The following is an 11,538-nucleotide window of genomic DNA, read 5'->3' on the forward strand; positions in this document are numbered from 1 at the left end:
GTTTTGTCTATGAATTTTGTGTTGACGCCACTGCAGTGACTAGCGCCTCTAAAAACAAATTTATCAGAGGGTAGTTTTCTTCAGGAACTTTTAAGAAGACAGGAAATAGTTAAATTTGTTAGAAAAATGGAACAACACTGAAATAAGTGAAGAAAAAGCTGTGTTAGCTACAATTATTCTTCATATTATAAAGTAAGGAAGGTTTTCTTAGCATGTTTCCTTCTCAAGAGTACCCCAACTCATCTGAAACTTTCCATAATTTTGCGAGTCTAGAGATGTAACAAGGCGGGACAACGTTAGTCCAACCATGCCTAAACATATAAGAAATAGTTGGAGAACTCCCAGAGTATTTGTCTAAGGGACCCCTCTTGAATAAATTGTAAAATTTGGGCCTATGAATGGGCCTAAATTGCTTCGTTGGATTTTTTTTTATTATTAAATCCATATCTACCGATACTTTCGCATTGGTACGTGGAGTCCGCCCTGACACTTGGAGACTGGATGGTCAGTAAATGGATTTTTCAGTAAAGTGATCTAGGCGAGTCAAGTTTAGTCATATTTCTCGCTCAAACATCATGACTTTTGTTAATTTGTTTGTGGTTTTCCTTAGATTTTTGGAGTAGAGGGGTCATCCGGACCAATTTCAGACGGGGTTTCTCCTGCTTTGTTTGTTTTTATACCATCCTTCATGTTAAAGCCACAAAAATCTTAGAGTCCTGTTTGTAACTACTCATTTTTTTTTTTTTTTTTTGGATTGTTGTCTGTTGAATTTCCTTCTGAAGAAAGCAACAGACGGGTTGTCCCGGATTACCCGTAAGGAGATTTACGAATGTTAATTTTCGGTGCCATTTCGGAGAACCTGAATTTTTTTTTTATGGGGGGGGGATACCCCGGGAAATATGGGATATATTGGCTGCCATACAAAATCTTCTCATTAAAGCTTATGGCGGTCTCCGACCGATGCAATATCTCACCTTTATATCCCTATCTTGGATCTTCTGGGGTGCTGCCAACTAGTTTGACATATAGGTTCTAAGTCACACTTAGCTTTGCTCCTAAATGATCACACCCAGCTTTCTGACGCAGCAGGACTGGACATTAATGCGATTGTGCTTTTTAGCAACAAACGAACCATTTATTGTCACTTGCAATTTCGATATTGTGATAAAATGATTGCCTTCTCTAAGCCGTAAAAATATGTGCAGAACGGAAATAAAAAACATAAGCATTTCTTTTTGAGACCACTTTAAATATCATAGCATTATATTTCAACTCATATTTGTTTCTTATTTTTTCTCTTTTTCTACTAAAATACATTTTACTATTAGGCAGTTTGAAGCGAGAAGCCTTATAAATTTTTACTTATTTTGTAATTGAATGAATAGCTGAAATTTTGAGATTTGTAAATGGAAACTTGTGTATAAATGTAATTTAAATTTTTCTAAATATAACTTGTAATGTTAATAATGCTGTATTAACTTAGCTCTTTGACGACTCTGACTAAGTAAGTACATGGGCATTCCCTATGGAGGGCTAGGCTTAGGATTCGCCCTTTGGAAGAAAAAAAAAACACCCTTGTGGGCTTTATACAAAACTATTATTGTAAAAAAAAACTCCGGAATTTCGTAGCCTCTCTGACGATTTTTGAAGTTGCTGCTCTTTCCTCTTGGACAATCATTTTAAGCCTCCTCCCCCCTGTCCCAAACAGAAAAGCATGTTTTGATGCATATGTATAAGTATACTATAGCTTTCCAAAATCCGAGGCGAATATTTAAGAATGAGGATAATAGTATGTCAATTACCAAAAGGGTATAACTTAATGTCTGGTATTTTCATAACTGCAACAGAGCAGGAACAAGGTTTTGAAGATTTTTGCAGACTGGTGTTTGCTTCATTTTGGGCCCCAGTATATAAAATTATGTCAGTTATTAGGTGAGTTCCTGTTGCCCCCCCCCCATCTTTATTATTATCGTATGCTTGCTTGCTCCTGGTTTCCATTGTATTTTTTATTGTAGAAAAGCAGTCGGACTGTACTATTGATCAACATGAAAATAAGTGTTTCCAATTTTTTTTTTTTTGTTTTTTTTAGGCGTAGCTAATGTTATCAATGCATTATATTAGGGGTAGTATATTTCTCATTCACTTTCTTATTTCTATAGTAGTAGTAGTTGTGAATAAATACAAAAAGATCAAAACACTAGTAAAAACTTTCGGGAAAAAATTCACCTATTTTTGTCTTCTTTCTTCAAATTGTTAATGTACTGAAAATAAATTAGGAAATAAAACTTCCATAAATATCAATTGAGAATATTTGAAGCTATAGGCCTGCATAGTTTTACGTCTATCTTTATGATCAACTTCCCCACCATCATATCATCCAGCAGCGTATTCTCACCTTTTTTATTCAGAAGTTTCTGAAATAAATTTTTGTCTATTTTCTCCAACGTTGTTTTCTGAAAGTAACCTCAAGTGATGAATCTAATGAAAAAAGGATAGTCTCTTGCATTTCTTCATAGCGCTTTTCTTTTGCACTTTTGACAACACGTTTCTCACCTCCTTTGTCCCTGAAAACATATGTTAGTGCGCTCCTATCTGATCATCGGGAAAAATTTTTGAAGATGAAGCAGTTCACTATATTTTGCTTGATTTAAGAAAGTATCTTCTATGAAACTTGTTGTTGTTTGGGGTTTGACGCGTTTGACCAATAGGTCATATGCGTTCGTATCATTCGATTGTTCTGTGACTTTTGTAATCACTAGCTTGCTTGGGTGTCACTTTGGTCAATATTGACTGAACCTGATCATGCATCACTTACCTTGCTATTGGTAGGGAGTAATTCACCTGCAGCAGCTGCCTGCATTGAAAAACAGGAATCAAAATATTGCAACTGTGCTTTGTCATACAGCAATTAAAATACACATACGACACAATTATAATAGATAATACAGTTTTACATTATAACCTATTGCATCCCTCCATATATATAAATTTAATAAGATAAAATATGAAAAGATAGATAAGGATAATAAAACAAATAAAATAGAAAAAGGATAACTCTAAAATAATATGGGAGGGGCATCATGGCCACCACAATTAAAAAAATATGGACCCATCTACCATTTATCTTACTTATTATAGGTGTTAATCTCCATCAGCACCTGCCAACAAATATAAACAGTAACCATAATGATAAAAATACCATAACAAACACCAAATAAAAATTCTATGCAAGTAAATTATAATAAATAATACGTTTAACCTGTAACATATATAAAATTATAAACAAATAAGGCAACTCTAAAAAAGGAAACATGCAGGAAAAAAAGAAAAAAAAATGAAAAAAAAAATGAATTTAGGGAATGAACTAAATTAGTAGTCTTAACCAAATTATTTAATAAGCTTGTGCTTAGTCAACCATGCCAAACCCAAGGGAAAACAGTGAAGAGAAAACTAGTCAATTGTCTGAGAAGGGGCCAACCCAGGTCTGGCCCTAGGTTGTATTGTAGCACCTTCTGGGCTAGGTACAGACTCCTTTCCTTTACGTTTCCTTTCTGCTTTGCCAGGGCTACTGGTAACTGCTGACATGGTGGGAAGGCTGGAACCTTCTATGTTTAGGTTTTCAACTGAGTCATTCAGGCTACGGACTGTTTCTTTGAAAGTATGTGGTGCTATTTGAGAAACCAGCTTGTAAAGTGAAGTTATAATCTAGGTTAGATCAGAGATTTGCTTTGCAACACCTTTAAACGTGGTCATGTACCTCATTTCGAATTTCTCTGTTGGAGGTTGATTAGGATTCAGGGGAGGGAAAGAGTCTGTGTGTACTATGGGATGGTGTTCTTTATGTTTAGGAAGTAAATTTTTCAAGACCTCTGCAGCAGTCCTTATAGGGACATTATTGGTGAAAGAGGAAGTTACAATTGCTCTCTTCTCCATGAATATTGGGCACTCCTTAGCATTAGCAGCATGGTTACCATTGCAGTTAGGGCACTTGAGTACCTGGTCTTCCTTAACTGTTTTAGATTGGGGGCATTCATCAAGGTTGTGTTGTCCACTACAAAGTAGACATCTACTGCCTCTGCGGCAATTTGAAGCCATGTGGCCAAAACCTTGGCAATTGAAACACTGTATTGCCTGGGGGAAAAACTGGTTAACTGTATACCTTGCACCCCCAACAGAGATTTTCATAGGGAACTGAACATCCTGATTGAAGGTGCAAACCAAAGGGATAATTGATGGGCTTCGGTTTTTAAAGGCCAATATCACTTGTTGTATTCTGTCGTTAACTTGGGCCTCCTTGAAAAAATCATCCAGATGAGAAACCGCCTCATATGGGATAAATACAATGCCTTTTCTGTTTCTGATTAAAGTAGGGTTAGAGGTAAGACCAAGCACAAACTTTACCTTACATCCATTTACTGCTATATCTGAGATAGAAAGTATAGAAGCAGCTACTGACTGGTTCACAGCTATTATGATAATGGAGGCATCTGGTCCAAGTTTTTCTAACATTGAACCATAATGGTCCCTGCACTCATGATTTTGGAGATGTTGAAACAATTTTTTGGCAATAACTGTTCTACTGCCTAATGTCAACAACCTAGGCCTACAGGTCTCATTTGGACCTTCAACACCTAAAGCCAAAATCCTTACACTAGAGTTATTGGGGTCAGGGGTGACAGGACTACTGACCATCCTGTCTATCATCACAAATAAAACCCCAAAGGGCTAAAACAGTTTAAACAACAAAATTAAATCACAAAAAGGAAATAAAATGTCAAATAAATAAAACAATTAGGCTACAAGCAGAGGGGGGCCCTCAGTCAATAATAAATTAAGCAAGCAATATAAGTCAAAAGCAGGCACAGCACTAAGTTTCAAAGCAGGGTATAAAACGGTTTGATAAGCACTTTCAAGCAATTGGTAGTTGCAATATGCAGGAATCTGAGAGAGTTTGCAGCAAGCACATTAACAGTCAAAGCAAGCCAAAGGCCAAAATTGTGTTTTCACTTTTAGTCTTAAATGCTTAGGACTATATCAACAATTTCACCTGCTGATTTTCCACTATCAATATGTTAATTTCGTCATTGATAATTTTAATGTAATATAGTGAAAAAAAGGAAGAAGTACTAATTATATTATTACTATTTTGAAACATTATGAACAAACCTATTGTCCACATAAGATCATCTTTATAAGTAGATGTTTGACCATGCTTGGTCAAACATCTGGTCAAACGTATCAATCCTATGTTGTTGAACAACATAGTCTTGAACAACAATGAACATTACTTTTTTGTGGATGGGAAGCAACTGTTTTGTCATCTTCTTTTTCCATTTTCTCCTTCTTGACGGCTAGTAGGGCAGTGGAACATCATAGAGAGTTTCAAGGGCTCATTTTTAATGAAATTGCTACGTCTAAGTGGTTTTCTAATTAATAAAACACAGTATTTAAAAACAATATTTTGGAAAAAAGCTGTATCTTCGTATACGATATGAAGAATGACGTCGTAATCGTAGATTACAACATAAATGAAAGTAAAAATACATTTTTTAGATTAAAACGATGCTGCTTATTTAGAGCTTTTGCATTTTGTTACATAAATACTTTTGTCAACGATATCTTCAAAAGGATCGTCACAAAGGCTTCTCGCTTAGCTCATTACAACAAGAGGTCCACCATCACTAGCAGAGAGGTTCAAATTGCTCTGAGGCTACTCCTTCCTGGGAAACTTGCCAAGCCCGCTGTTAGCGAAGGCACTAAAGCCGTAAAAGTTCACGTGTAATTCGGTATATTCCATTGAGGGCACTGAACTACAAATTTGTGATAAATGCTCATTGAGCAGTACATCGATGTCCAAAGCCTCTTCATATGTTTTCGTACTCAACTTCACAGTTTGAACTCAAAGTTCAAACTGCCTTGGTGTTTCAGTAGCATTTATTGCAAAAATCTACTTGTTCCTTCAATTATTGAAGTTCAATAGCGCGTAAACAACTGACTTAAATCAAAGACTAACTCTAACTGTATATTCAGTGAACCGCTGTACCTGCTCTAACAATTTATTTAGTTCAGTAACCAACTAGTCATTTTCAGGTAAATTACAGAAATTATGTTCAATAGCGATAATATTGATTTAACAGCTATTAATGAAAGGGTTTTAAAAAATGACTTGTTTCTACATTCAGGTATTTTTAGCGAGCTCTCAGGTTCCCCTGACTTACTTTGAAATGAGTATTTACCGTTTTTTTTTTCACCTTCACTCATTTTGGCCTGGTTTTACTAAAGTTACCATTTTCCGAGCCAAAAAAAAAGAAATGGTAAATACGTTATTTTTCTCTATTTATCCAAAGTTAAGGCAAAATGAACATGTTTAAGAATGACAAACACAGTATCAAAACAAACCTACAGAAAATTTAAAAACAAGCTAATGGAATAAATAATTTTGAAATTCTGAAAACAAGAATTTTTAGTTTTTTTGCTCTGTATTTTTTTTCGCAATGTTATAAGCATATTAAGCAGAAAATAATCATAAAAGCTATCGATAAACTTTTGGAGTAAGTTGATGAGCTTGATCATGTAAGCATTAATCGCCTTAAGAGACCTCAATTCTTCTTCAAGCAAGGCACATTTTTTTCCCATAATTCTAACGCTACTTCAAACTCTGGATTCGCTTCTTTAATCTGCAATTTTGAGTGGCTTCCTTATTACTTTCTTTTGCGCTTTTCACACTCTTGCGGACAACCAGAAGGTTTCTTTTCGCCATTTCTTTTCTTGGGATAAGCCTTCTTTCGTATTTTGATTGTTTTATAGCGGCTCGGGGGTGATTTGCAGATCTCTCGGGAGCGTTTTTCTCGCCTTTATTTTCATTTTCCTTTGCTCTATCACTTTGATTTACGCCCTGGTCAACTTTTATGGGAAAATTAATGTCATACATTGGTACCGAGACCACACACAACGTGTCTGTGGTATTTTGATCTGGATCAGTGTTAAAATCGTCAGTGTCAATCATGTTTGAGTCTTGGCAAGCTGCGCCAAGAGTCCTTGCCAAACAATTCCTTATCTAATTCTAAAATATCGTATAGCATGTTGTCTTCAGTGCTTGCAGCTACTGCTGTACCCCTCACTAGCTGCCAATCTGTGTTGAAGTTAAAGATTTCATAATCTGCATCAACTGGACTGAATATTTGATCCACACTTCTTGTATTCATATTTGCCTTGTCATTCTTTTTTCTTAATCAAACAGGTCTTACCGCCATGTCTTATAAATTTCAAATAAGCATGCGCACTGTTTTTGTTTTCTGTTTCTGTTCCGTTTTCAAAGTACCTGTTTCTGTTCTGCTAATACAAAAAAAACAGAAACAGATGACCTGTTTTTTATTTACCTGTTCTGCTCTGTTTCTGTTTTTATAATAGTTATTTAGTCCTGTTTCTGTTTTTTTCTACCTGGTTATCTTCTGTTTTTGATTTATTTTAGTGATACGAGAATGAAATATCCGAGACTTTGGAACTTACAAAATAGTGTTTTAAATCATAGTTCGAAATTGTGAAGAAGCGTGGCTACCCCTCATACAATTTTAAAATTGGAATGTAAGTAAAATGATGGAACTCAGTGTGTCTAATATATCAAATAGTCCTACTATGTAGTTTCAGCTAGGCAGAATTAGGACTTAGGAGCCAGATGAGAGTAGGTATGTGTGTAAATAGGAGGACGGAGAATGTTTAGTTTAGTTCTACTAAAACAACTTATTTCTTACTATACATCATTCAGTAAATTGAGCAGCAAAGTTGCTCAGATTCTATCCAAAAGACAAGCGACCATTCTTTATTTCCAATCGATCAAAACAAGCTGCTCTACTGAAGCTCTGCTGCAAAGCCCTGTTTAAGGACAAATTGAAACTTTCTGTGTTTGAAAAGCAGATATAAAACATCTTATTTAAAAAACAAAAGGGGGCCTGAAAGCACCATCCTGGGAAGAGGCTTCATCATTTTCATACAATTACTAACATCCTTCCAACAATCTAAGTTGCAATCAGGAAGTTTTTACTAACAGGTAAGAAAACGATATCTGTCAGAATACGGTGTTGCAGCACAGGATATCCGAAGACACTTTACACTTGCTCAAACATTGAAAAAACTGCGAAAATTATTTAGAAAACTAAAAGTTTCCACTGTCCAGTATGGTAACTTAAAAAGTTGTTGTAAAGAGAGTGGCCTTAATTCTCATATCCCTTTTGAGACGAAATTGCGATGGAATAGTACATTGGAAATAATTAAGTCTACAAAAAAACTTAGGTAGCCTGGAAATAGTTTTTTTACATTTGACGCTTGCAACGGTTCTATTAGGAGTCCCTTGCTTATGTCTAATGACTGGAATGTACTAGAAGCTGCTATTACCGTACTTTCTGCCACGCACAATACTACTATAATGGTAAATTCTTCTTACATTTCCAATTGGCAGTCGAGCATACATAGTCTTAGAAGGGCCGAGCTCTTTTGTAATACTAGAGCCGGTGATAGTCCCAATTGTTGCACCCCTAAAAGAATTTAAAAAAGGACTTCGTGACACGCCTTCAGTTTGCAATTAATCTTTTCCAAAAGGCAGCTTGTCTGGATCCTTCAACATTTGAAAGGTTGTCACTTGTGGGTTGTTCTCCTGTCCCTCAATCTTTGACCCCATTAATATGTGATGCAATAGGTAATGATGTAAAAACCGCGAGAGAGCCCACTCCATCTCGCCTTCGAACTGCTCAGGTGTTTGAAAGTATGGTAGTAGAGTCCAGGGAGGAAAGTAGGTTCCAGTTATGTTTTGATGCAATAGGGTTAAAAATCGTAAGAGAAGATCCTGCAGCGTTAGCAACACTGCCGTAAATGCCTTAAAATCTTTTCAGGAGAAACTGCTAGTCTATCTTTCAGAGTGACGTAGAGCTTTCCGGTAAGCTTTTTCTTTTTTCATTAATTTACATAAATACAGTAGTACGAATTTATATGAATCCTGGGGAGGGAGGCAAAAAGTGCATTTTTTCTTATAACTCTTACTAGGTTGCTATCTACAGCTGCAACCCGGATATAGAGCTTTCAGATAAGCTTTTTCCTTTTTTTATTAATTTGCATAAATACAGTAGTACGAATTTATATGAATCCTGAGCAGGGGACAAAAAAAAGCATCTTTTCTAAAATTATACCTTTGGAATATTGGCAGATTCAGATATTCTGCAGGGAGGGGGATTGGCTAAGAAATAAAATTAATATTCTTGGATTGTGTAATTATAGCTAGTCATAGTCGAGGGTGTCACTACCCCTTTTCCTTTTGGAATGGACAATGAAAACGTACCTACATACTGTAAAGCATGCCCGCTCCTATTCTTAAAATAAAAGTTTGAATTAGTAACAATTTATATGATTTAGCAAATGTATGCGTTGGAGGAAGAATTTTCTGCCGCAAAGCCACGGATATTTTCGAAATAAGTTATCAAAAAGTGCAATTGTCCTTATATTTGCATCCCTTTGAAAACCTATTTAAGAGAAGAGAATACTTAAAGAAAGTATTATGTAGCAAAGAGTCTAAATTTCTTTGAAATTCGGAAAATGATAAATTTCATTTTACTTATTTACTTAAGAATGAATTTGGTGGAGGGCCTAGAACAATACTACTTAGCGCGAAGTGCCGTAAAAATATGCGAAGTACCCTTAAACCATTAATTTTGCTTTTGAAAAATTTTGACACACATTGGCTAGAAAACAATTAATCTTCTTTCTTCTTTCATACTTTTGTTTAAGATGGCTTCCGAAGTCCAAACGTTCCGAATGGGGGGTCCAAAGTCTGGATGAGGGAATAGAAAGCGTGGTTTGGAGTGAGAAACCGCCCCCTCCCAAATCGACTATGGGCTCTGCTTAAACACTAATGACTTTGAGCTGACTGCATAATTTTATGCCGAAAATTGTTTTATTTTCGAAATGTCCAGGCATTTCCGGGAAGTTTGAGAAGATGCTGTATAAACATAAAAGCGCATTTTTGGAAAAAAGAGACAGGAAAAAGGAAGAAAACAACCATAGACAAAAAAGGATGGCGATATATGCGTGCACAGACAATTTTTTGCCCCTTTATTTGAAACACTACACTTTTTTTGCGGAAAAAAATGCTTTAATAGTACTGGGTTTTCTCAAAAGCTTTATCGCCAGATAAAAGTACTACCCATGGCAATTGGTAATCTTGACGAGAAGTTAATGAGAGAATAAAAAGTTAGTGTTTTCCTAATGGAGACCCATTCATATTTTAGACTAAAAACGAAGAGATCTTTTTGGAGCTGTCAGAAACCGCTCTAAAGCATCTTAGCGTACTACTACTAATGTCGAGCGAACAGGCATTTTTGATCTCTGAGTATTTCATGCAAAAGCAGTATGCTCAGACAATGTCATGACAAGGGGAAAGCACAATTTTTAAATGATAAGCTTTAGGGCTTGGGAAACTGATGCTATAATTAACTTTCTGATAATAAAGCAAAACTTGTCAATTACATTTTTTTTCTTTAACCTTTAAATGTTCGAAAAACAGCTGTTTTCTGTTTTTACCAAATAATAGAACAGAAACAGAAACAGGTCTTCTGTTTTTTTTGTTGGCCTGTTCTGTTTCTGTTCTGTTTCATTCAAGCCATGTTTATTTTTTCTGTTTCTTCAGGAAAACAGAACAGTGCCCATGCTTAATCTCAAATGTATCTTTATTTTCAATGTCCAATATTCATAATCCAAAAATCGCCCTACCCGAGTTAACATTTCTCACTGTGCGCGAGCTAAGGAATTTCGGCAGCATTTCTTTTAGTTATGAATGGCTTTACTCTCATTTTTGACTAGAGTGTAGGATTTTGAGGAACAAAACCTATACTAAAGGATAGACAGGTCAATCTTCTATAGGTAGATAGTTTTTGCATTGCTTCATCCATGCTAATTTACCAGCTAATGGGTAGAGAATAGTAGAAATCCATCAAAACTCGTAGTATTCTATCTCAAAACACACCTTTTTACTAGGAATTTGAAACCTCGATATCTACTTTTTATTTTTTATTAGGGAAATACAGTACAAGGGCTTTCAGAAAATATAAGATATTTGCAAATGGGTTTGCAAATTCGTAGTTGAAATTAATTCTAAGGCTCCAACTAAAAACACAGAAGGTAGAGCAATAAGAAACGAGACCACATTTTGAGGCTTGTGTGTCAAATTTGTATTCTAATGAAAATAAATTTCCTTTTAATTCTAGTATTATATTTAAAAAGGCAAAAATAGCGTTGTAAGGTTTACGAGATGTATGTGAGGGGGGGGGGGGGATATGGGACACTATAGGTACCACTTAAAACAAAACTATTTTAAAACCTGATAAATGTCCCTATCTGATGTATATTTTCGAGTTTTGCTTAAAAACAAACAATAGAAATCACAAATTAGCCTCGTTAAAAATAAAAAATCTGGCACATTAAAATCTTTACATTTATATGAAGAAGTAAGTAAAGCATGACTGCTTCTTAGGTTTTGGTATCTAAATCTGCATT

This window comes from Artemia sp. Qi Xiang Cuo, chromosome 18 (genome assembly GCF_049724085.1).
Source record: "Artemia sp. Qi Xiang Cuo chromosome 18, ASM4972408v1, whole genome shotgun sequence".
NCBI lineage: Eukaryota > Metazoa > Arthropoda > Branchiopoda > Anostraca > Artemiidae > Artemia > Artemia sp. Qi Xiang Cuo.